At 36.7% G+C, this 27856-nt stretch overlaps 1 protein-coding gene across 5 annotated transcripts in view; it reads left to right on the top strand.

The window, feature by feature from the left end:
* FUT9 (fucosyltransferase 9) overlaps window positions 1–27856 on the top strand; it is a 197192-nt gene that overhangs the window by 119828 nt on the left and 49508 nt on the right. The window lies entirely within an intron of this gene.

Raw genomic sequence — 27856 nt, 5'->3', positions numbered from 1 at the left:
TTTCCGGAAATTTTAAAATAATTTTTGATGAATAATCAGAATTCTATTTTGTAGGACCACTGCAGTTCATTTGTCCCTAATCTCCAATGCATTGTCCATTATAGAATCTTGTCAAATATCTGCATGACACATTCAAATTTCACAGCATTTTCAAAAGGGACAAATCGTGCAATTGCTGAAGAGTTTGTAAAACCAGTGGCAAAGTTAAGAACTAATATGTTGCTTAGAAAGAAATAAGAACAAGCTATCGGCAAAATTACTTTGTCAGATGACTTTACTAAATGTCACACAGTATGAATTCCAGACAATGTCAGAAAGAAATTATTGTCTGATTATTCTAGCTGACAGTTTTTTTGTTGTTTTTTTTTTTAACGTTTTTTTTTTATTTTTTTTTATTTTTGAGACAGAGAGAGACAGAGCGTGAACAGGGGAGGGGCAGAGAGAGAGGGAGACAGAGAATCCGAAACAGGCTCCAGGCTCTGAGCTGTCAGCACAGAGCCCGACGCAGGGTTCGAACTCACAGACTGTGAGATCATGACCTGAGCCGAAGTCGGACACTTAACCGACCGAGCCACCCAGGCACCCCTCTAGCTGACAGTTTTATGTGCAGTTACACAAAACTTCAGATGTGTGTAGTGTAATCAAATGTTAGCATGTGGATGGTTCATACATATGAAGGACATTTTGTTCACTGAAAGTTTGTGCTAGTAGAGAAGCGATATTTTTCTAGTTACTGCCTATTATTCTTTGGAAAAATATTGTAGCCTCAGAAAATATTCTCCTGGGATTAGAGATGAATAAGCGCCAGTTTTTGTGCTCCAGGGGAAGGTATTAATAGGCAAATGGCCAGAGGCTGCACCTTAATGCCAATACTTAAATTGCTTTAGACCAGGGACCAGTTGGCCAGCTGATCTATTAATACTGACCATGGTTCAGCATCAAAGAAACTAATGGGCATTGGAAATATGAAAAGTTTATGGACACTAACTATACCATGTAAAGATATGAACACAAATGTAAAACTCTACTTTTCTGTTTGACAGTATACTGGTTGTTGAAAGGAAAGGTCCTTAGGAAATGAGGGTGAAGAAATAAACATTTCTTCCCAGGACCAATACTGCCATTTCTGTGGTTTCAAGTGATGTTCTCAACATATCTCAATGATACATTCAGTGTCTAGGATAGACAAAACCAATTACTCATTGACAGAAACATGACTTCTCTAAGATAGCAATAATAGGATCCCTTAAGACTAAAAGAAAGTCATGCATGACACCTGATCACTTATAGACTGACTTTTTCTAATACTTGATGATTTTCCTTATCTCTTAGTTGCCTGAGGAATACATTGATGGGATATCATTGGGCATATTTAAAAATCCCATCCATATGCTGCATTAGATCATGAAGAAATCATTTCAGAGTAAAATATCACCAAAGAGTAAATTAGAAAGTCATTTACCCTTGACTTCCAAATAGTTGAATGACTCGAATCATTTAACCTTTTAGCTTTGAGCATGATATGTTGACTTAACATCTGATGAAGCACCAGAAGTTAGATTCAGTGAGAAATACCTCAGTATTTAAAACTGTTTAACAAAGCCTCTGAATGCTTGTTGTAAATCTTAATAGATATAATTGGAAGTTTAAATTTAATTTTACTAAGAAACAAAATTCATTAGAACCTATTTATCCTTGAGTCAGATATAAATAGCATCATCTTCTTGCCATCATGAAATGATTGCATAATATTTTATCATATTTTATCTTTATATTTTAATTTATATAAACATTTTAATATACCTAAAATTGGCAATCATTTTGCATACTAAGTATCCATTAAGTGGTCTGCAGATGCTGAAAGATTGATGTCATGCTTAGGAATATCTCTGTCACAGCCCTTGTACATTATCCTAATACTTTTTATGTTCAGAAGAGAGCAAATTTTACTCCAAAGAAATATAAGGAATCACTTAACTATTGTGAAGACGTGTCGGTAGAAGGTTGGGGACATTGTGGAGTTTTAACACAATGGGAAAAAAGAAATAAGTATGATCATACTTTCAAATCAACAATTGTTCTCATATTTTACAATGACTTAATATGACTTATGAATATAAAATTTTAATATGACATGAATCAGACTTGATCTTTACAGCACACTGAAAAAATGGAATGGTATATGGGCACAAGGAAACTTAAGACAGACTTTATAAACCTTTGACATTTATCTTTTCCATATACATCAGGCCAAAATTTAGATTCATGGCCATCTCAGATCAATCAGCAAATATTTATCAAGAACTTATTAATTCAGAGCATATTGTAAGGTGCTGCAAGGATGGGCCCCATGAGATGTGACTTTTTTCCTCAGAGATGTGGTAGTTTTATCTTCCTCTTTCTCCTGTTCTAAATTTCTCCTTTCACATATGCTTTCATCTGGGTGGGGGTGGGGGGGGGTGGAGGTGGCAGGTATACGGATCTTAATATATCCCATAATAGTTAGACCATTTGTCAAACAACATGGAGTTTTTGGCCAATTGAATTCCTCAAGAAAAGCAATCCAAGTCCTTTGCTTTCCCTAACATTCAGTCAAACTTGTTCTATTCAAAATGTAAAGGGATTCTAATATTATTCTCCAAAAAATGGAACCACTGCTCTTTGAAGGAATGGCTGACTGCAGGGCTGGGGCAAGGAATACACAGAATGAGCCTGAAGTATCTCATTTGCCACAAGTAAGAAACTGTTCAAAAAAATAAATAAATAAAAGGATGGTTGCTTATCAAAGGAACCAACTTTAAGAGCTCCTAATGGCCAATTCTGAGTAAAGTAAAATAGAACAATTTTATCAACAAAGTTAATACTGTACAATTACAATGTAACCCAGTATATAAAATGAATATCCACTAGTGCATACTTCTGTGAATAAATGATTGAATAAATAAATGAGAGAGAAAAGACAGGTCTCCCATACAGAAAAATTCCAAATAATTTGTGTAAATATTCTGTCCTCGAGGAGAGGGAGCCTAATGCCCAGCTCCTTAAATGTGAGCTGGATGTAATGACTTCCTCCCAAATCCTGCAGTATGAAAATGGAGAACATGAGGAACTTTACAGTGTTGAAACCTGATAAACACTACTTCATCCAGGTGATAAATGATATCAACACTGGTAAGTCATGCTGATAGCATGTATCCTTGGTATAATGTGATAAAAATGGCACTTCTCTCTCTTTGGTCTTCCTCCCCAAATCCCATAACCTCAGTCTAAACAGGAGAATAATACCCACAAATTCAAACTGAGGAATATTCTACAAGCTATCTGACCAATACTTCTCATTACTTTAAGGTCATTAAAAATAAGGAAAGTTTGAAGAAACTGTCATAGGCAATGAATTGCACTTAAGGGAACACGATAATATAATATCCTGGTATCCTGGATGAGCTCTTGGAACAGAAAAAGAACATTGGATAAAAATCAAGGAAATTTGAATGAAGTATTATGTTTAGTGAATAATAATGTATCAGTATTGATTCAACAGGTGTGACAAATGAATCATGGTAATATAAAACATTAACAATAGGGAAACTGGATTGGAGTATAGAAAAATCCTCTGTCCTATATTTGCAACATGACTGTAAATGTAAAAATACCCTGAAATTAAAAGTTTGTTAAAAGATTGTATATCACAGGCCCACCTGAAGCCATAATCTGAGAAGATCCATGGAGCATCCCAGGCATAACTAAAAAAGGAAAGTGGGTCTGTATGTCCTCATAACTGCTCATCTGTTGAACTATTAGACTGCCCTTTCTATTTTCTGTTGATGGATATTCTACATACCTGTCTACATTCTTATTGCCTCCTTCAATAATAAACAACTACTAAAAGGCACAGACCTTATCAGTTTTGAATCAGTCCTGCCATCTCTTAATAAAAAAAAAAATGGGCAGAGGCACCTGAGATTCTCTCTCTCTCTCTCTCTCTCTCTCTCACACACACACACACACACACACACACACACACACAAAATAATTAAATAAACACTATTTAAAAAATAGGACAGCAATAGATTTCCAGTAGAAAATTAGGTATTACTACCTTTAGGGAAAATGGCTTTGAGAGAAAGAAAGGAGTATTTAAGATCTTTAAATGAAAGAGGCAGGATAATCTCAACAAAGGTGAGGTTTTACTTGATTTTTATTCTTTATTCTTCCTTTTATGTGCTTCTATCATTTTCATTTGTTGCCTTATAAAAATAGATCTGAATGCTGACAATGAAAAATGATAGCTTCCAAAGAAAGCTATGCAAAGAGATATTCTTGTGTAACAGAACTGAAGTACCTATGTCCTCTTTTTTTAAAAAAAAAAAACTCTAATTTGACAAGGAAAGTAAAATTTGAAATGCCACTTCCTAATGCCAAAAATAAAAAAAAAAAAAAAAGAGCAAAAACTGTTAGCACAGATGGTTAGCAACAAGGTTGAGGACATAGTTAACAGGCTAAAATTATATTGGTGTATAGTCTGTCAGCAACACAAAAGCAATCAGGACTGAATTGGCTTCATTAACAAGGCACCCTTTCACTTCCTTTCTATCTACCTCTTATATCACTTGTCATTGTAACATACAGACATTTTTAAGGGTCTAGAAATGAATTCTACTAATCAAAAAACCCTATCATTTCTGCAGTATGTATTATCTATTTTTTTCAATTAAAAAAAATTTTTAGTGTTTATTTACTTATTTATTTATTTATTGAGAGAGAGAGCAAGATGGGGAGGGGCAGAGAGAGAGGGAGACAGAGATTCCAAACCAGGCTCCAGGCTCTGAGCTGTCAGCAAAGAGCCCAATGCAGGGCTTGAACCCACAAACTGTGAGATCGTGACCTGAGCCAAAGTCTGACACTCAACCGACTGAGCCACCTAGGCACCCCATGTATTATCTCTTTTAAAGTAGAAGTTTCTTATGGGGCGCCTGGGTGGCTCAGTCGGTTAAGCGTCCAACTTCGGCTCAGGTCACGATCTCGCGGTCCTCAAGTTCCAGCCCCGCGTCGGGCTCTGGGCTGACAGCTCAGAGCCTGGAGCTTGCTTCCGATTCTGTGTCTCCCTCTCTCTCTGCCCATCCCCCGTTCATGCTGTGTCTCTCTCTGTCTCAAAAAAATAAATAAATAAACGTTAAAAAAAAATTAAAAAAATAAGGTAGAAGTTTCTCTTTCAGGAATACTTAAACACAGTTTGAAGTGCGCAGGTAAAATTTCAAAGAGAAAGTGTCACAATAATTAGACACCATTAGAGCAAAGGTCATTTTTTTCAGAAAAATTCATTAACCAGTTATTGATTGCCTTCAGTGTGGAAAATACAAACCTCAATTTAATCTCCATGTTTTTATTTAATTGCCTACTGACTAGAAACTAACATTATATGTGCTAGACAACAAGTCTTTTGCTTTCTTAGCTATTTTCATCACTGAGAATGTTCATATTCTTCCATTTTAGTGTTCAGGTATCTAAAGTATGCCATGCATTATATACCTAAAATCTTGACAGAAATGCAGTTACATTTGAAAGGTAAAAGAAATAATGTTTTATATCCTATATTGACTTTAGAATTGAGTAATAATTAAAATAAAACACTTCAATTTTATACAATATCAATTTTTCTTTGCCAAATCTAGACAAATATAGGTTTACTTTATTTCTTTGATTAGAATTAAAGAGACTTTTCAAATTATCTCGAAAGTGTTATGTTTGTGACAGGTTATCTATAACGCAACATGGAAGCTGTGCTTTAATGATTAGTTTATTTTGAAGTGTCTTCTCTTATTGGTTCTTATACTTTAAAAACATTGATCCTGATGGTAAGATCTAGATGAATATATATGGGCTAGTAGATCATATTCCCAAATATTGGAAAAGTTCTAGTTCTAAGAAATTATTAACTATTCTATGAAAAAAGAAAAAGTGTTCTATAATCAGATAAGTTTCAGAAAAGTTGCCTACCGTAGTCTCCTCTGTTTCTTTTCATTAGCATATGAAAGGTGCTGGTAAATCCTGTAGAAAGAATGTCTGCCAAAAATATTTTGAGAGCAGTAGAAATAAGACAGCAGAAGCAAACAGCTTCCAAATTATGAAGAATCTTTTATGCCTTGCTGAAAAGTTTGGAACTTTTCCAAATTTTATTTTTAAAATGACCACTGTGGCAATAATATGAAAGATGAATAAGGACCTATTTAGAAAACGTCTTCAAATCAAAACAAAAGATAAAACTGAACAAAAATAGTTACAATCATACTGGAAAGAAGTAGAAAGATTAAAAATATATTAGAGAGAAATGGCAGGATGTGAAGATTGGCTGAATGTCAGGGATTTGAATTCAAGAGTGACTCAAGTTTATGGTTTTGGTGTTTGGTGGATGTTGGAGACACTAACATCAGGCACATAAATGAAGCATCAGAATCCAATGAGATAAAATGGAAAAAATGTTTTCACATATGTTGAGTTTGAGGTACCTGTAGAAAATCAAGGAAGACATTCCTAGTGTATGGTTGGATAAAGAACCATGGAATTCAAGAAAAGAGGCTTAGGCTATGGGCATATACTAGCAAATGGGTGGCATAGTCATGGGAATGAATGAAGGCACTCAGAGACAATAGAATGTGAAATCTAGAGAGCACAATGGGAACAAAGAACAGTTCAATGACTAAGTAGACTACAGGTGGAAAGACAGGAGTGAGCAGGATCAGGGAACCTAAATGTATACAGAGGATCAAAAGAGAGAGAGTATGAGTTTTTTATATATTTTTAATATTAACCCCTTATTAGATAGATGATTTGCAAATATTTTCTCCTGTTCGTTAGGTTGCCTTTTCATTTTGTTGATGGTTTTCTTTACTATGCAGAAGCTTTTTAGTTCGATGTGGTTCCACTGGCTTGTTTTTGCTTTTGTTGCCTATGCTTTTGATATCAGATCCAAAAAATCATCTCCAAGACCAGTGTCAAGGAGCTTACCACCTGTTTCTTTTAGGAGTTTTATGGATCAAGTATTACATTCAAGTATTTGTTCTGTTTTGTCTTTTTAAAAAAAAATTTTAATGTTTATTTATTTTAGAGACAGAGAGACAGAGCACAAGTGGGGGAGGGGAAGAGAGAGCCAGAGACAGAATCTGAAGCAGGCAGCAGGCTCTGAGCTGTCAGCACAGAGCCCTTCATGGGACTCAAACCCAGGAGCCATGAGATCATGACCTGAGCCAAAGTCGGACACTTAACTGACTGAGCCACCCAGGCGCCCCTGTTCTGTTTTGTCTTAACTTTTGTGTATGGGGTATGATAGTGGTCCAGTTTCATCCATGCATGTAACTTGTCCAGTTTTCCCAGCACCATTTATTGAAGAGACTGTAGTTTCCCCATTGTATATTCTTATCTCCTTAGTCCTCAATTGATCATATACGTGTGGGTTATTTCTGGGCTCCCTATTCTTTACCACCAGTCTAGATATCTGTTTTTATGCCCATACCATACTGTTTTGATTAGAGTTTTGTAATATAGTTTGAAATCAAGATGCGTGATACCTCCAGTCTTGTTATTCTTACTCAAGATTGGTTTAGCTTTTTGGGTTCTTCTATGGTTCCATACAAATTTTAGAATTGTTTTTTTTTTTTCTATTTCTGTGAAAAATGTCATTGGGAACTTGATAGGGATTGCATTGAATTTGTAGATTGCTTTGGATAGTATGGGCATTTTCACAATATTTCTTCCAATTCATGAACATGAAATATCTTTCTATTTATTTATGTCTTGAATGTTTTACGGGTTTTTTTTATAGTTTCAGTGTACAGGTCTTTTAAAATTGATTATAGTGATGATTGCCCAACTGTAAGTGTGTTTAAAAACCATGGAGTGGTGCACTTTAAAGGAGAGAACTGAATGGTATATAAATAATATAAAAAAAACCTACTATGTTTAAACACCTCTGGATGTCCTAATTGGGGGTTATTAGTGAACTCAATGGGAGGAATTCCAGTAGTGGTTGGAGTTGAAGTTAAATTGAAGAGGAAAAAGGAATAACTAAGATGAGGAAGTAAGTAACAAACTTCACCTCCCCTTTCAAGGCATTATGACAAGGGATATAGGATAGTGCTAGAAAGGGAAAAGGTTCATTTTTTTTTAAGTTTTTTATTTAAATTCTAATCAGTTAACATGTAGTGTAATATTAGTGTCAGGTGTACAATAGAGCAATTCAGCACTAGAAGTGCAACACCTGGTGCTAATCCCAACAAATTCACTCTTTAATCCCCATCACCTCTATAACCCCTCCCCCACCCACCTCTCCTCTGCAGCCATCAGTTTGTTCTCTATAGTTGAGAGTCTGTTTTTTTGGTTTGCTTCTCTCTCTTTTTTACCTTTGCTTATTTGTTTTGTTTCTTGAATTCCACATATGAGTGAAATCATATGGTATTTGTCTTCGTCTAACTGACTTATTTCACTTAGCATAATACTCTCCAGCTTCATCCATGTCATTACAAATGGCAAGATTTCATTCTTTTTTTAAGGCAGAATAATACTCCATTGTACATATATACCACATCTTCATCCATTCATCAGTTGATGGACATTTGGGCTGTTTTCATAATTGTAGATAATGCTGCTCTAAACATCAGGGTGCATGTATTCTTTTGAATTAGTATTTTTTTGTATTCTTTGGGTAAATCCCTAATAGTGCAACATAACAGTAAAAAACAATCTAATTAAAAAAATGGGCCAAGGATCTGAATAGACATTTATGCATGGAAGACAGACAGATGGCCAACAGATACATGAAAAGGTGTTTAACATCACTAATCATCAGAGAAATGCAAATCAAAACCACAGTGAGATATCACCCCATACCTGTTAGAATGGCTGTTATCAAATGGCAAGAAATGACAAGTGTTGGTGAAGATGTGCAGAAAAGGGAACACTTGTGCACTGTTGATGGGAATGTAAATTGGTGCAGCCATATTGAAAATAATATGGAAGTTTCCCAAAAAATTAAAAATAGAATGGCCATATGATCCAGTAGTTCCACTTCTGGGTATTTATCTGAAGGAAGCAAAAATACTAACTTGAAAAGACATCTGTACCCCATGTTCATTGCAGCATTATTTACAATAACCAGGATGTGGAAGCAACCTAAGTGTCCACTTATGGATGAATGCATAAAGAAAATGTGTGTGTGTGGATAGATATAGATAGATAGATAGATATAGAGATACAGATATGATGTATACACATACTGTATATATACACAATGGAACATTATTCAGCTATAAACAAGAAGGAAATCCTACCATTTGCAATAATATGGATGAACCTTGAGTGAATTATGCTAGGTAAAAAAAGTCAGAGAAAGAAAAATACCATATGATATCATTTACATGTGGAACTTAACACCTACCCCCCAACCCCAAAAACCCTGAACTCATAGATACAAAGAACAGATTGGAGGTTACTAGAGATGGGGGTGGATGGTGGGCAAAATGGGTGAAGGTGATCAAAAGGTACAAACTTATAAAATAAGTCCTGGGGATGTATTGTACAGTATGGTGACTATGGTTAATAATGTTGTATTGTACATTTGAAAGTTAATGAGTAGATCTTAAAAGTATTCCTCACTGAAAAAAAAATAGTATTACTATGGAGTCACCTGGGTGGTTCAGTCAGTTAAGCATCTGACTCTAGAGATTTCAGCTCAGGTCATGATCTCACGGTTTGTGGAATCAAGACCCATGTTGGGCTCTGTGCTAACATCACAGAGCCTGCTTGGGATTCTCTCTCTCCTCTATCTCTGCCCCTCTCCTACTCTCTCTCTCTCTCCCAAAAGTAAATGAGCACTAATATTTTTTCATAAAAATTTAAAAAAAAATAGTATTACTAAGTGAGGTGATAAATACTAACTACTTATTGTGGTGATCATTTTGCAATATATACATATATTTAATCATCATGTTGTATGCCTGAAGCCAACATGTTATATATCAGTTATATCTCAATTAATCTTTTTTAATATAAGAAATAGAGGGAGTAATTATCCATATGACAGAAAAATTCAAGTAAGATATATATGAAATAATGTGCTTTGGATTTAGTATTGAATCAATTGTTACTAATCATGACCAGCACAATTTCAGTGAAACAGCAAGACAAAAACCAGATGAAAGATTAAGTGGGAGCTGTGAAAGTAGAGATGGTAAATATAAATAATTTTTTACTTTGATAAGAAGGAGATTAATATGATCATGAATAACAGAGACATAAGTAGAGAATATTATTTTCTTATTTATTTTATATTTAAGGTGAGAGAGATCCAGTAAAGAGGAAAAACGCTGATAATATAAGCAAAGGGATAGTTGATTAATTCAAATTCTTAAGGAAGCCAGAAGTGATGGGGTCTGGAGGAAAGTATCTTTCCCAATGACTGAAGGAAACATGGTAATGATGAACATACCTGCAGATAACTTGGTAACTTTAAATGAGGAATATTGAGGGATTTCCCATTTTCTGCATTTTATATTCTGTTTGAAGTAGAAGGCAATCGCTTCTGCTGTGAAGAGAGGATTAAATCACAGAGGCTTTAGGAAAGTTCTGAAAGTTATGAAAGAGCCACTCTGAGGAATGGATGAGCTAGGGATTTTTTTGTCAAGTTGTTGAGGGTCCAGTTTAGTTAGGAACAATGAATTCATATTGACACCAGGCCATTTAGTTGCTTGATTTTCTCAGTAGTCCAAATGCCGGAAATGAGAGAAAGTTGGATTGACCCAGGATCAGGGTGTAAGGGAGTTGAAAGTTTTAGTGACATAATGTCAAGGTAAGAGAATGGAGTAAATAGAAGAGGATGCCAAAGCAATTAGAAAGTTTATAGATCAAGTAAATTCAATAGCATGTACAGTGGAAGTCATGAACTGAGAAAGAGGGCAGTATAAGATTTCAGAAGTAGAGCTATAGGTCATAGTCAGTCACCATGAGAATGATGGTTGACAGAGCATCCAGATTGGGGTCATTGGAGATGATGTGGTTAAGCAACCAAGTGGTCATAATGTTGGATGTGTTATCTATATAAACACTGCAATTACCCTCAGTTAGGCCAGAATTTTTTTAAACAAAAAAGCTGAAAGTCAAATACCAAAGAATTGAAGGATTGTTGGAAACAAATAGGAAGCCGGAAAATAAGAGATAAAAGAAAAAAAAAAATGAAAGTAACCTACCTGGAGAGTCAGAGCATCAAGTTTATAAAAAACAATGTATCCAAAGTAGAGGATAAAACGTAGAGGGATACTAAGGAGACAGGACTCTGAGGCTGATGGAGTGCAGGAGAGAGAGCAGTCTCAAGCAAGAGCCAGGACACTAAGGCAAAAAAGCAAAGGGTGTCAGAGGACACTGAGGACAAACATGGGTTTGAGTCAAGAGAAGGGAAGGCAGGGTAGCAGAGCAGTGTCAGGGTGAAAGGAAAAATAAGGGTGAAATTTTTCAGGGGCTTGTATTTTATGTAGTGATCCTGAATGGTGGGGACAGGAAGCATGGTGAATTACCTCTCTGAATTTTCAGAGAGAGCTCTAGAATTGTGCTACAGGCTGAGAACCCAGGAAATCTGGGGAATTTGACAGTGGTAGACCAGTCCTTGACATACTACTTCCTCTCTAGATCCTGGTTGTCTTCTCTGAGATATAGCTGGCTATGACTTGGTTACTTTTATTATAAACCATAACCTCCTTATCCCTGTCTGCTGGACATACCTCTCCCAATTCTAATCTTATCCCTCCTTCACTTTACATTCCACTCCTTCTGTAGGGATTAATTAGTCCAAACACATCTAACTAATATATCTTTATCTGTAAAAGAACATTTTAATGGCAGGGGTAAGGCAAACAGCTTATGCACATGGGTATTCTGCTCATAAACTTGCCTAAGAAGCTATAAAATCCTTTAAAAAATAGTGATTTCAGAGATGAAACTGAGTATAGGATGATGGCACAGAAAAATCTATCCTGGTAGAATTTTCTAGTCCTAAGGCAAGTTTCTAGTTCCTAAATTCATTTGGACAGCTTTTTCTTATATTAACAAGTGATATCAAAGGCAAGATTAATCTGTGATAGAAGTATTTAAATTATTTTCCTTCTGGCCATAAATAGAGAAAAAATGAAACATGATCAAGTTATAAATAAGAGCAATGACCAGTAAAAGCTGGACTATGTCAGCGTCCAATCTAAAGTAGTCTGAGAGATAAAGCAGGCTGCACTTTGCCAAAGTGAACAAAAGACCAAATCCCAGAAGATCTATAAGAAAGGAAAATAATCAAGGTCAAAACAGACTTGAATTAGGAGCTCCTTAAAGGTTCATCTTTAATGAACATAATACAACCAAATGAATCTGATCCTAAATCAGAGATTGTCTTATTACAGAGAAAAAATAGCTACCAGAAGGAACAAGATACATTATTTTGCCTGGGCATCCTCAGAAATCTCATTAAAATACATATACTATGTGTGGGGAATAATATTTACACATTAGCACTCTATCACTGTGTATTGTGCTAATATGGGTTTCTCATTATTGCTATTATTTTCTTCTTAAACTATTTTTTGCCTAAGAAAGAGCATAGCTATGGGGAGAACATATAGTATCATCAAGTTATCATAATAATAAACTTAAAATCATAGCAACATATGATTTTGAAGAATATTTTCACATGGATTAAGTTATATGACCTCACAGACGTTCTGTGATTTTGACAAAGTGGTATTTTGCCTGAATTTCAGAAAGAGGGAAATTGAATATAGTCAAGTTTTGAGTCCTTTCCTAAATGGCATAAACAGTCAATGTCACAGCTAGAAATGACACTAAGAGTATGTTAACCCCAAGACTTCTTATGTACTACATCGCCTCCTGATCTAATTTCATGCATTTTTTGTAATTGCATGACCTTGGTCAAGTTCCTCAGCATCTGTACACATAAGTTACATGCCTAGAAAATGCAAGTGCTAAAGGCCATTTATTTGGCAAGTTAGTTATGAGGATGTGACGACATACTGAATGTAACTGCTCAACTCAGTCCTGACGAACACAGAAGCCCTCACAAATGTTACCTTTGCCAGTGTTTCATTCACCTATACAATGCGAGAGAATTTCAGAGAAGTTGAGAGATTTCTTTACAGGCGTTATTCAGTCAGCATTCACTGAGTGGATAGTACTTGCCAGGCACTGTGTGAGCTACTGGGAAAACAAGAACATAAAGATCTAGCTTCTTGCCTCAAGTTGTTTCTTGCCCAAGGAAGGAGAGTACACATGCAAACTAATACTTGGCAAATGTATTTCACTTGTTAAGATAGAAACAGTGGAGAGCGGATAGTGTAGGCATCAAGCAAGGAGTGGTCAGGAAAGGTCTGGAGGTTTAGGGAATGTTACCTACAACATTCTCCAGATGGAGAGAAGAAAATGAGAAAAGGCCATGTAACAGGATCTGCTTCGGTGTGCTTAGAAAACTGTAAGAATTTAGGTATGGCCAGAGAGTAAGGATGATAAGTTGAAAATTAACGGTTAGACAAGGAGATCAGTCATGTAGTTCTTACTTTCCTTCCTTCTTCCCTCCCTCTTTTTCTTCCTCTCTTCCTTCCTTCATTTCCATCCCTGTTCCCCTTCCCTCCCTCCTGCTCTGCCTATCTTCTTTCTTGCTTTTGAGTACACCCTTTCCCCAAGCCTCAACTTGCCACCCTCAGACATATCATATCCTTAGGGTATGTCTGTGCTGAACGCAGGGCCATTCGCCAACTGTCAGACAGTATTTGTTCAATAAGATTATTTTAAAATATAAAGATATGAATCTGGTGAGTGGATTGAAATTTTAGACAAGATGGCTGAGCCATGTGTCTTTTGGATCAAGAAGATAAGTGAGAATCACATTGCCTTGTTAAAAACTAGGAAGGGGCCATATGACAGAGGGCAATGAAAGGGCAGTGAAATAACTTAAGCAGATTCCCCCTCCCCACTCAACTCCACCCATCTGCTTTGCTTTTTGCTAGTTGGCAACAGTGAATTCTGGTTTTGCACCTGTCTCAGAAAGCCCCAACTTACTGAGGGTAGAGGTAAGGCTTTCCAGATAAATAGTGAACTGTACCTCTTAATCAGTGTGCTCTTCCTGTCTAAGTTGGGTGTGCTGTTTACCTCTAACCCCTTCAATACTCTCACCTGGCTGTGTTATCACACAAAGGCACATACACACACTCATTAACAGCAACCTGTATTATCTGTCACTCTCATTTTTGTGGAAAGTTCGTTTCTAAATCCTCTTTCTTCCTTAGTGATATTTTTTTTCCCAATTAGTTGAACGAATGATGATATTTGTTTGCAGCTTCCAGTGTTGCCTATAAAGAACACCAGTTATTCATTTAGGGAAATTGCTTGATCAATGCTATGTAGGTCTATTATATCTTTTTTTTTCTGCTGAGAGGAGAAAAGAGTGATATGCCAGATTGAAACAACTGGAAAAACAGATTGCTGAATTAGAAGTGTAGATATAATTAGATGCACCCTCCAATAATTGGTTAGAATTGGAAGCATTTAAGTCTGTACATAATCAAATATTGCCTGAAAATGTTACAGCATCCTTATTTTATGCTAAATAGATTTTTATGGAAGGGCAATAAAGGAGGAAATCTGCCTGCTAATTTGATTAAAAACACAATGGATCTCTGTTATTTCAGCTATTAAGATTCCAAATAGGAAGAGGTTGATTAGAAAAGAAGAAATTAATTTCATATTTGAGATCTATTATCAAACATTGCATATTTTAAAGTGGAATTATTCATAGCAATTGGTGTATTTTCATAATTACTCTCAGAAAAGAAGAGACATATTCCTAGCTTCTCTTTAAAATTAAAAAAATCTAAAGACATTATAGCACTCTATCATTAGTATTTATGGAAGAAATGAGGTAGTTTATTAACCACATAAACCCATTGTACAGAAAATACAACAGAGATTAAAATAATTCCACTTGCAAAGTCCATCTGTAGAATCCCATGATTTAGGACAATACCCATTTTCTGCTTATACTATTTATAATGTTTTTTATTATGTCATAGCTATTAGTGGACACATGTTTTTGGCTTATTATGTATTCATTCATTAAGCAGATATTTACTGAGCACCTAGAGTGTGGTAGGCAGTGTTTCAGGCACATAGTAGGGAATGTAGAAGACAAAATTTCCCAAGATCAAAGATTTTGTAATCTATTTGAAAATGGACAATATAAAAAATTAATAAGTGCAATATATGGTATGTTGGGTAGCAATAAATCCTAGAGAAGGTAAATATGTAAGAAAATATGAGGTATGGAGATGGGTTTAATTTTAGAGAAGGTTGTCAAAGAAAACCTGTGGGGAGTTTTGACTCAGGATTAGAATGAAGTGAAGGAGCTGTCCTTGTGGATATCAGAGATAGCGTCTAAGCAGATGTGCAAAAGCCCTGAGGCAGACTTTCCAGAGCAACAGTGAGAAAGCATGTGTTGAAAAAGCACATGGGGGAGGTGGCAACAATGGGAAGGGGGTGAGAGGTGCCTACTCTGTTAAATTTTAGAGATTACCAGCTCACCATAAGGATTTGAATTTTTTTTCATTTTTCTTTACATTTATTTAATTTTGATAGAGACAGAGCGTGACGGAGGGAGGGGCAGAGAGAGAGGGAGACACAGAATCCAAAGCAGGCTCCAGGCTCTGAGCTGTCAGCACAGAGCCTGATGCGGGCCTTGAACCCATGATCTGTGAGATCATGACGTGAGCAAAGTTGGAAGCTCAACCCACTCAGGTGCCCCAGGATTTGACTTCTAATTGGAGTGACATAGTAAAATTGCTGATTTCGAGCAGCAGAGAAATAATTTGCCTTATTTCATTAGATGTGAGTTTATAAATGGCAGGGGCTGCTGTAGACCATGCAGCTCTGTACCCTTACCTAAGTGGCCTAACATGGTGCCTCTTATCTAGGGTTCAGAAATATGTTTTAAAAAAACATGATTCCCAAGACCATTCCAATTTCCCTTTTTAAAATGTATCCTATCGTTCTACTGGTTTGTAGACAACTCAAGACACTTTTAATCTGCTCTATTATTTAGTATACAGTCAACACTGGAACGTATTGGTGAGGCTGGTTACCTTTTATATACCAAATGTAAAAGGTGCTTCTAATTTAAACACAAAAATGACACACTGGGAAACTGTAAAGGAAAACATGAGGGGCCATATCTTTATAATCTAGTTTCAATATCTATACTTCCTAAGAAGAGGCTAATTTGATGAAAATAAAAGAACATTTTCTTGATGCATAAGGTATATAGTAAATATTCTTTGCTTTTCCTCTTTTGGAACTACATTTAAAGAGGAATAAATTAATTCTGTAATGCCACTTTGTTGCAGAAAGAAGCTAAAGGGATATCTTTATATTTCTATTTTATGTATCTTCTCATTCTTTTCCATGTTACTATAAAAGAGCATTACTACTTGGTGAAAGGATTTTTTTATTATTATTATAAAATGATAAAATGAATTTTAAATTTATTTCAAAAAATGCATTCAGGAGCCAGCTAAATATGCTCGTGGGTCCGTTCCAGCCACTTTTATTGCTATTAATTGACAAGCCCTATTGTACAACACTAAATTTGGAACTAAAATTTCTCTATCTTTGGATAGCTGTAATTTAATCAGGCTTGCTTTAGCTCTCTCATTATTTCATAATGAAATATAAAATATCTTACAAGCAAATGCCTCTCTTCCAGAAATTAAATAGAGAGCAAAGAATTCACAGGCCAAAGAGTAACAATCAGTACAAACACAATTACCTTCTCACATAAGAGATAAAGCAACTCTCCTTTTTTTTTCTTATCCAGTAAGATAAGTGGCACAATCTTTTCTCTCATTTGTACAAGTACCTATTATCCTCATTTTTATTGTAAAGCAAAAGAAAAGAATAAGCAATGTCAATTGTGTGATATAGAAATACTAGAAATACAGAAATACTAAAATGTTGGTGCATTTTCTGAGAAAAAACTAAGTTTCAGGAGGCAGATAATTACTGATCTTAAACCTAAAGGCAGAAGTAAGACTTCTTCATAGATCTAAAAGTAATACGGACATTTGCCACTGGTAGCGCCCAGAGTGAAGATTTCTTCTCTCTCCATCCTTCACGTGCTAATTGAAATGAGCAAGACCCCAGGGGGGTGGTCAAACAATCATCTCCCATGGAGTGCTAAAGCATCACTTGATGAATGCTGGCCATGATGGATTCAGGCTTGCATAACTAATCTGCAGGAATTCTTTGAAGATATCACAGCCATTCTAGATAAAAGATATTTAGGGGCTGAGATATAGTTAATATTTTAGGGGGAAAAAGTACATTTGATATAGTTTCACATCAGAGATAAAGGCAAAAGCACCGCTGAACATGGGATAAAGAGCACCGAAGGGAAAATTAGTTTTAGAGACAACTACAAAGACAATCGTTCAAAGAAACATTTATGTTGGGAAGAAAACGTGTTGAAGCTGAGCAGCACATGTGCAATTAATCGAAGGCTAGTCCTTCATTAAAAATCATGTTTAACTCACCATAGACCTCACAAAGTTGATGAGAACTAGAATTCTTTCTAACTGCTTTTCATAGTAGGCTGATCAATCACCAGGCTAGAAGTGTGAAAATTCAAGTTCTAGTCACTGTAAATTACTAACTGATGGGGGGCAATTAACCACTCTAGGTCTCAGATTCTTCTATAGAGAATGAGAAATTAGGGTTGGATAGATCACCAAGTCCTTCCTGTCTCCAAAGTTATTTGATTTTAAGAGTTCCATAGAGTTCTGGAGATTTTGGAGGATAGAAGCCAGTCAACAACCACCATCAAAACCCAAGTAATCAAAACATGAATAAATAATCATCAAAAAGTTCCAGCATTGAGTCAGATAAAGTATGAGTGCTCTATAGTGCATCAAAAACAGACTCAGACTGCTGGATTTTTCAAATCATTTTGCTTTCAGTAAAAATGACATGGCATAATCAATCAAGCTATGGAAATGTGCTGTGAAGTCTACTTGTTTCGGGGTTCTTTTTTTTAAGTTTATTTATTTATTTTTGAGACAGAGTGCAGGCACATGTGGAGGAGGGACAGAGAGAGAGAGAGAGAGAGAGAGAGAGAGAGAGAGAATCCCAAGCTGGCTTTGCAATGTCAGCACAGAGCCCTATGAGGGTCTCGAACTCACAAACAGTGAGTTCATGACCTGAGCCAAAACCAAGTCGGATGCTTAACCAGCTGAACCACCCAGACACCCCTTATTCTGTGGTTCTTGATAACTTCATTGACCCTCTGAGGACCCAGGTTAAGTATTCCTGAGGCTGGAGAGACTTTGGGAAAGCTCAGATGATAACAAGTTTGTATAGCCCAAGATACATCTTGCTCCAATTATGTATTCTGCAGTAAGGTTGAGGAAACATTAAGATAAGAAAAAAGAAAACACTCTGGTGGTATATATAAGTGAATGTTTAAACAAATCTGATGTCTTTATTCTGACTCTTTGCACAAAAATCCCAACAAAATGTTCTCTAACTGCTTCTTCGTGACTGTGGCTTAACACTTGGGCTGTTGGATTTTGAGCTACTTGAGCAACTAGACTGCTTTCATTATGATAATTCTCTGTGATCATCTAACACAGTCAGTATTCCATGTATTTTGTTAAATTGAATTAAGTCTGCCACCACCAGAGTGCGTTTGTTTTAATGAGGAACATGATTACTAATTTAGATGACATGTAATATAGCATTTAAGACAGACAATAAAAGTATTGAAAACCACAGTGGAACATTTTGAGAGTAAAAGTACAATATTGACTTAAAAATTATTCCATGATGCCTTCAACTCAAAATGGTTAAATATTTTAAAGCTTAGAACAAACGCCTTCTCGGTATAACCCTTCTTGAAAAAGTACTCTCCTTTCACTAAGAAGGCAGACATTCAATCGCCTCAAATCAGGTCTGTAGTATCAACATCAAGCAAAACTTACTCACAGTCATCAGCAGAACCAAGAATAAACCTTACTGAAATATGGACATTGCTAGGAAAAAAACACAGCTGTGAGTCCCATCAAAAGCAAATCTTTCGAGGTGCCTGGGGGGCTCAGTCGGTTAAGCGTCCAACTTCGGCTCAGGTCATGATCTCGCAGTTCGTGAGTTCGAGCCCCGCACCGGGTTCTGTACTGACAGCTCGGAGCCTGGAGCCTGCTTTGGATTCTGTGTCTCCCTCTCTCTCTGCCCCTAACCCACTCACATTCTGTCTCTGTCTCTCAAAAATAAATAAACATTAAAAAAAATTTGAAGCAAACCTTTCTTTGCCTGAATTTTTAATAATTATACTTATAGAGTGAAAGATCATTTCTGTTCACCTGGACCTTGTTCTTTTGTGGAGAGATAAGACGTATCCAATAATTACCATGAGACAGGATAGAAAATGGTACAAATTAGAGACTTGCAGATAAAATACCATGAAAATTCAGTAGATGCAATCAGGGACCAAGAAGTCATTGTAAAGAAAGTAGTATTTTTTGCAGGCCTGGATTTTTAAAGTGTGGGAATTGGGGCTGGAGGTCAGGACGATCCAGCATTCCAAATAGAACAATGTGAAGAAAAGCTGGCGGTGAGGGACGTGTGAGCCTCAGAGTGTGTGAAATAGGGCAGTGGCGTTAGAGGGCATAGCACCTTGGATGCCTGACCTGGACTACAGTCACCACATTGGATGAGGCAAGGAGGATTTTGAGAAGGGGAATGACAGAGCAGGAGATTTATTCTGGCAGCTGCATGTAAGCTGGATTGAAAGAACTCAACAGCACAGCAGAAGCACCTAATCCACGAGCCACCGAAAATCAACCTGCTTTCCACCTGCAGCAGCAGCACACTATAGAAAGGCTGACCACTTCTTTCCGGAATACCCCAGGTCTGTGAACAACTACAACCTCTCTATGCTTGAGCGGTGTGGAGCTGGCCTGGCAACAATAATGATAATAAAAGGCACACGTAATTCCGTAGGATTGAGGGTAGAGGTAAGATAACATTCTAGCAACTTCCACTTCGTTCCTGTTTCAGGTTTTGAAATTTTATAATATTTCATTCATCTTGAGTTTTGAGCTATGCCACTGATAGCACTTTTTAATTATCGTTACCAGTGTGGCTACAAAAAGGAAAGGTGTGATTCCGTAATTTAGATTTTCAGATACCAAAGAGAATGCTAATTAATATTTTGGATGTAGGATTACCAAAGATAGCACACTTGGTAACAGCAAGAAGATGTTTTAACCTGAAGTCATTTGGAGGCTAAAATAGATGTTAAATTTAGACTAAAGGAAAAGGAAGAAAGCCCTGCTTTCCTTGGGTCTTAACTGCTCTGAATAAACTTGATAGCGAGCTATCCTTAGGGTAACTTTTACTTCAAGATGAGTCTCATTTCATGGGTCAGGCCATTGTGGAATATTTATTAGCAGAAATTTTTTCCCTACCCCCCAAAGTATATTGCAATGTCTGAAGAAGATAGTCTCATTTTAACAGAAAGAGAAGAAAATCTATCAAAGAGAATGTGAGAAATTACACTTTACTTTCTTGTCTTTGCTGCCTAAGGTGAAGTGAAATTGTTTGTCTGGTATCAGATCAACTGCAGACATACTTTAAGGGGACTAGCCCTCCTTAAAGATTTTATCCGGTAAAGACATCAGTCTTGCCTTCCTACTTGAGGCACTGCACTGTAAATGGCCCCATAGCACATCTGCAGCTAGTTCGCTTGACAAAGTTATGCAGAACAAAACTCCCCTACATTCTCAAGAGACCTGCTACACAAAGCTGTGAACAGAATTTAGTTATACACAGATTCACTATCCCCTTCTCTCATGAGCTTTGAGTTCCAACTAGGATATTTTGGACCTAAGGAATAATGTACCCTTTTATTTCTCCAGGAAGCAAGCATCTAATACAATGGTGTTACATAATCAAGAGCTAGCTCACTGTGAGCTTGGAAACTATTTTTAATCACCAGAACCTGCTTCTCATCATAAAAGGATATCTCCAGCTCCATAATTTGAGGTAGAAGACAATGGCAATCTTGAAAAAAAAATATAAGTATCAAATTAGGGATGAAATTGAGAAGCATTCAAACACAGATCAGAGGGCACTCCTATTCACAGGCCCACCTGAGGCCAGAGTCAATGGAAGACATTTTAGAGATATATTTAGTGCCATCGGAACTGTTCCCATCTTTACTTAGGGTGAGATCAGCATTATGTTTTGAGAAACCATGGGGAGGGAGTCTGTCTTTTGAAGTCTGATTCTGTCCTTGGGCATTGGCCCTTCTATGGGTCATCTCTTCCTCTGTCATGGTTTTGATTATTACACACTGCATACGCTGGTGATACCCAAGTCTGAAAATTCAGCCCAGACCTGATCCCTGAGGTTCAGATTTGAATAGTGACCTAGATTTACACATGGAAGTCCCTTCCACAGGCATCTGGTAGCCCTGTGGCACTCCTCACAGAGAGTTTAAGTGCTTGCTTCACTCCCTATCTCTCTCATTGGGTCAAAAGCCAGGGGAGGGGGCAGGGGTATTAGCAGGGAGGGGGTAGTAGGGCTATGTCTGTTTTGTTCATCTTTGGAGGCCTAGGTCCTGGTCCATACCAGCTATTCAGTAAGTATGCTTGAATAAATGAGTCCATGGAGTGAGAGTGAATAATTTTGCATAATTATACTTCCATAAACTATCCTAATGCAATCTTCCATCTAGCCACTAACGTTTAAGGTGAAGGGACTGCATTGAGACTTATCTATGTGCTGATCTACTTAGGGTCACAGGACCCTAAGTCACTAGGTACTGTCTTTTTAGACAATGATTTGCTGTGTTTTGCTTATGAATGTTCTGCCAAGTACAAACAATTTAATATTACTGCCCATTCAGTTGATAGAGTTGTAAGTGGAGAATTATTGCCTTTCAGAAGAATGTTGCTAAAAATGCGTTAAAAGCAACACCTGAAGAGCATGAATATGAAAAGTGTTTTCATTCCTGCATGTGAGGTTCAGTGAAAGCTGAGCTTTTCCTCCCAGAATATAGGCAAACTTCATCTGGGTATCTTCTGGGCAAACCATAGAAATCTAGTTAGAAACAGCACTAGGGACATCTGGGTGGCTCAGTATGTTAAGCGTCTGTCTTTGGCTCAGGTCATGATCTCGTAGTTCATGAATTCAAGCCCAACATCGGGCTCTGTGCTGACAGGTCAGAGCCTGGAGCCTGCTTTGGGTTCTATGTCTCCCTCTCTCTCTGTCCTTCCCCTGCTCATGCTCTGTCTCTCTCTCTCTCTCTCTTTCAAAAATAAATAAATATTTAAAAAAAGAAGAAACAGCACTAGAAGGGCCTGAAAATTTTAGGTATTATAGAGGGATTAATTCTTCTCATTAATGAAGGAAGTAGAGTACCTTAAATCAAGCCCATCATTTTTTCCCAACTATGAAATGGTATCAAACTGGAGTACTTACAAAAGTATTTAACTGTATTATATATTTGAAAGTTGCTAACAGAGTATGTCTTGAAACTTCTCACCACACACACACACACACACAAATTATCACTACGTGAGTTGATGGTTGTGTCAACTAACTTCTCTGGTAAGCGTTGTACACCTTAAGCTTGCATAGTGTTACGCTTCAGTTATATCCCAGTAAAGCTGGGGGCAAGGCATTAAACTGTTGTGTGTAATTGGTGGGATAAGTTTTCAAGAATCTAAATTCTGTAAATACATGTAAACAATTTTTGGACAAATCAGACCATCTGAGAGTTGATTCCTCTCAACTTATCCAGGTTGTGCTCTGTGCCCTGTTCCCTGTGCCCTGTGAGAGCTCACTGCTTCCTCCCGTTCTACTTCGGCTCCTTTAAATTGCAGCGGGACATTAGCCGTTGACTGATGCCTTGCGTTCATCTATACTTTTGGGGAACCGGAAAAACTGATGTATCATTTTTTTAAATAAGTGTGTAGGAATCCTTATAAGTAGACAATGTGAGAGTTATGAATACTTTCCATATACCTCTTTATAAGTATGAAATTAAGAAATATCCTGAAAAGTAAAAGAAATCAGACCGAATTAAACTAAGAAAGTACAAAGTCACATGATTTCCATTAGAAGGTTGTCTGTATCTTGACAATGACCATCTCTACAAAGATCTTCACTGCAAAGGTCTTCACTCAAACAAGAAAGAAATAGTAACTTGTTAAATGACAATATAGGAAATACTTCCTAACTCCTGAGGGCTCTCATTTATCGCTATGCCTTGAATCTCGCTTTTCTAGAGTTTCTTTGCTTTTAAATTATGAGCGCAAGAATCACTACTGTCATTTAAAAAAATAGAATGTCTTTATTTTTATGTGCTATAGAATTTAATTTCATGCTTTCAGAAATATTTCTTTTGCTGGTAATGGCCAGCAGCCAATCTCGATCCTAGAAGAAATGATTGAATTTTTAATTTTCCTGGAAGGGGGACTACTACATGCATCTTTTGTTTCTGGATTTGATTATCAGACTGTATGTTTCTACTTCATTAACCTTATTTCACAACTAGTTAGTTTTCAATGTGACTAATGAGAGAAAGTGAAATAGATGGTTTCAATCCAATGGTTAACCTTGTTTGACACAATATTTGCTTTTATATATGATGATGTACTTGATATTACTCTCTAAATCAGAAATCAAAGTACTTTATAGTTATTACCTTACTAATATTCATCATGCTTCTTGGAATTGGATATCAGTATGAATGAAAGAAATATAGGGGGAGAAGGAATGAAATCATTTTCCCAAATGTTGATTCACTACTGATTCTAGATTTTAGTTCTAGAACCCTTAGTTGTTTATATAGCCACAATTATCTGGCCAAATTTTACTTTTTAAAATTATAGTTTTTCTTGGATTACAATTTTCTTTTATTTTAGAGAGAAACAGTGATAGAGATCATGAGTGGGGGTGGGGGGGAGAGGGAGACAGAGACAGACAGAGAGAGGGAGAATCTCAAGCAGGCTCCACACTCAGTGCAGAGCCCATACGTGGCTCAGTCCAACAACCCTGGGGTCATGACCTGAGCTGAAATGCAGAGTCAGATGCTCAACCAATTGAGTCACCCAGGCACCCCCAACAATATTCTTTTAAAGGCAAACAAATGGTACTTGGCTTGTTAGTTGGAAGCTGGAAGGTATATTAGTAAATACTGTTTTGGTTGTAAACAACAGAATTTTAAAAAGTAACAGTAAAAGGAATTTATTAGCTTACATAATTTAGGAGTCCAGAGGTGAGGGACTTAGGGTACAGTCTGATCAAATCTAATTCAGTTTCCTTACAATTCTATCAGTTCTTTTTTCTTCCAAGAAAAGCTTCATTCTTAGACTTACATTCCCCCATTATCACAAAATAGCTACTTGTAGCTGTATCATTTTCACACAGTACATTGTCCAGTTAGAAAGAGAATTTCCCTTTTCCCAGCAATCAAAAATGCTGCACTTCATTCTGCCTGGACCAAATTAGTTGATGTGTCCATTTCTGAACCAGTCACTGTAAGTGAACAAGTCCTGGAAGACAGAAGTTGGACTGGACAGGACCTCATGGAACTTCTGTCCTGAACTCTGTTGGTCTTCCAAAGTGCTTGCTGCTGCGCAATATGGAGTGGGTGTAGTGCATGCTGAGGAGGCATTAAGAGTCCCAGTGCCTACCCATACTTTCTTAACATTTTTTAGGCTGTTCTTTAAAGCACAAAAACATTCTCTTTGTTGTATAAAAACACGGCGCGCAATCATCTGAGTAAAGGCTGTCTCCATTCTATAGCAGTTATGGTTTACTTTCCCATACAAATTGTTCTTTTTTAAATGTTCTTAGCAAGTTTATAAAGTTTCTGAAACCTAATTTCTAGATTTCTTGGAAATCTAGAAAGTTAGTAATTGGGAGTTAGGAGGGGGAAATGATTCGGTTGTCAAATGATTTATTATGAAAGCAGCCTTCCTTATCTTTTGGGGAGAGAATTTGTTATGACCTGAATTATGTTTCCCCCCAAATGTATACATTGATAAATTTTTTTTAACGTTTATTTATTATTGAGAGACAAAGAGACACAGAATGTGAGCAGGGGAGGGGTAAAGAGAGGGGGAGACACAGAATCTGAAGCAGGCTCCAAGCTCTGAGCTGTCAGCACAGAGCCCGACGCCGGGGTCAAACTCACAAACTGCGAGATCATGACCTGAGCCAAAGTCGGTCGCCTAACCAACTGAGCCACCCAGGCGCCCCCCAAATGTATACATTGAAGTCCAGTAATTATATTTTCTAGTACCTCAGATATAACCATGTTTGGACATAAGGTCCTTAAAGAGGTGATTAAGTTAAAATGAGGCTACTAAGGTGTGGCTCTAATCCAATGTGACTAGTGTCCTCATAAAAAGACAAAGGGCATCTGGCTGGCTCAGTCAGTAGAGCATGTAACTCCTGATCTCAGGGTTATAAATTTAAGCCCCCACATTGGGTGTAGAGATTACTTAAAAATAAAATCTTAAGAAGAAAAACAAGAAGGAGGAGGAGGAGAAAGATGGAGAAGGAAAAGAGACAACAAGGACACCCACAAATGAATGATCATGTGAAGAGGCAGCAAGAATGTGGCCATCTGCAAGCCAAGGAGAGATCCTTCAGGAGACTCCAACCCTCCCAGCACCTTAATTCTGGACTTCTGGCTGCAAGAACTGTGATAAAATAAATTTCTGTTGTTTAAGCCATCAAGTCTTAGCATTTGTCATGGCAACCCTAGCAAAGTAATACAGAAGAGTTGTTTGCTTTTTGTACTATTAAATATCTAATTGTTGGAACAATTAATTTATCGGTTTTTGGATTTTTTGTTTGTTTGTTTTTAATATGCCTTTGTCAGGTGCATTCTAACTACTTCTGACCTAAGATTTTCTCCTGTAGCTAGTCCTGGTTACTATTTATTTATTTTGGATATAGCTGTATCCCTTTGGAGACCACAAAGCCAAAATGTCTGTTCCAGCCTTTTAATTTAGGGTTTCCTGGTTGCAATGAGAGCTGATTTCACAGAAGGTAATAATTACTTGGTTGCTATTCAAAGGATACTTCTCCTCCTTGGAGAGTCTGGTGTTTCTCTTCATTAGCAAAATAGGTAACGTTACTAAAAAGTTTTTTTTAATTTTTACACTGGCCCAGTTCTGGTAGTTTTCCTTCCAACATGCAACACTTTGAGGATCAAATCTATGAGACACCATACCTATCACAATGACATCTTTCTAATTTCATTTTTATTAGCTCAGCTTTTCCCCCTGGAGCCTTGGCAATATTCTTATTTGTCTTGGTTGTTGTTGTTTGTTTGTTTTAAGCACTATAGATCTTTTCATTTCATCATGCCATAAGCCCCGTTCTTACGAAATATAAATATAGTATCTCCTTTTCACTGTGGCTTCAATTTGGACCTTGAGTGTGTGAATTGTGTGACTGCCTGTAACAAAAGAAATCAAATACGTTGCCATTAAATAAAATTATGGCAGGAAATGTTCGTTTGAAACGTTCTCTTTTTTCCTTCACTTCCCATTAAAGTTGAGTTGGTTTGTTGTTTTAGAAAACAAAGAGAAAAATAAAAGGCAAAGTTTCTGCCTAGAACCTTGTCCCTAAAGAAACAGCATTAACTATACCTAGCCCTAGAGAAAGACATTGTGAAATCATAGGTAGCTGAGAAGGTTAAATAAGTTCTGGTTATTTCTATTTGTTCCTTGATTCTATATATTATCAATACCTTGACCTTCATTTCCTCATGTAATTGTGAAACGGGTGTGACAATTCTTCTGTCCACAGTACTTCAGAAGGGTGTCACCAAAATCACTGAAAAATCACAGAGGACCTTGAGCTCCTCAAACTTTTTTTAAAAAATGTTAAATTAGGCAAAATGTAAGGTGTGTGTAACTTTTCATCATCTTTCTCTATTCTCAAATGTTCATTTATTTATTTTTGAGAGAGAGAGAACTTGAGAGGGGCAGAGAGAGAGAGAGAGAGAGAGAGAGTCGAAAGCAGGCTATGAGCTTTCATCCTGATGCGTGGCTCTATCCCACCAACTGTGAGACCATGACCTGAGCTGAAATCAAGAGCCAGATGCTTAACCCACTGAGCCACCCAGGCACCCCTCATAATCTTTCTATTATTTGGATGAATTTCTTTTTGTGTTTTTCCCTTAAAAGAGCTTGCCTAATAAAACTATTTGGGGAATGTACACTGATACAGAGTGAACAATTCTGGATTTGGGGATGTTTATGTTAATTATAAGGAAAGCTCTAGTTTATAATCTATTCTAGACTATCAACGACACTTTAAAAATCAACCAGGATTTTAGTAACTCTTTAAACAAAACAAAAACAATGTAGAAAGGTCTAAACATTTAAATCTCAGAAATTCCAGTGAGGATTGTAAAGCTAATTTAACTAAGGATTTCAAAATATTATATAACTTATTTTTATATACATATTTCCCAAAACAGGAAACTAATCCATTTCTCTGGCAAAACTACTCAGTCCTGAAATTATACTTTGAATCAATAACATATTACTATAGAACAACCCTGCCTTGAATTTTTTTCTTTTGATTATCCAAAGATCACCTGTCCTCAGAATTTGCTACTGTCTTCTCTTTGGAGACAAGCTTACTAGAGAAATACAGAGATTTTTCTATAATGATCTGATGTAAATGAAAGGAATATATTTACAGAAAATATAATATCCAATGCTATTTATTTTTCCTCTCT

Source organism: Panthera pardus, unplaced genomic scaffold, assembly GCF_024362965.1.
Source record: "Panthera pardus isolate Hobbes unplaced genomic scaffold, ASM2436296v1 HiC_scaffold_17, whole genome shotgun sequence".
NCBI lineage: Eukaryota > Metazoa > Chordata > Mammalia > Carnivora > Felidae > Panthera > Panthera pardus.
The sequence above is the reverse complement of the archived record's forward strand: the minus strand, read 5'-3'. Positions and strand labels throughout refer to the sequence as shown.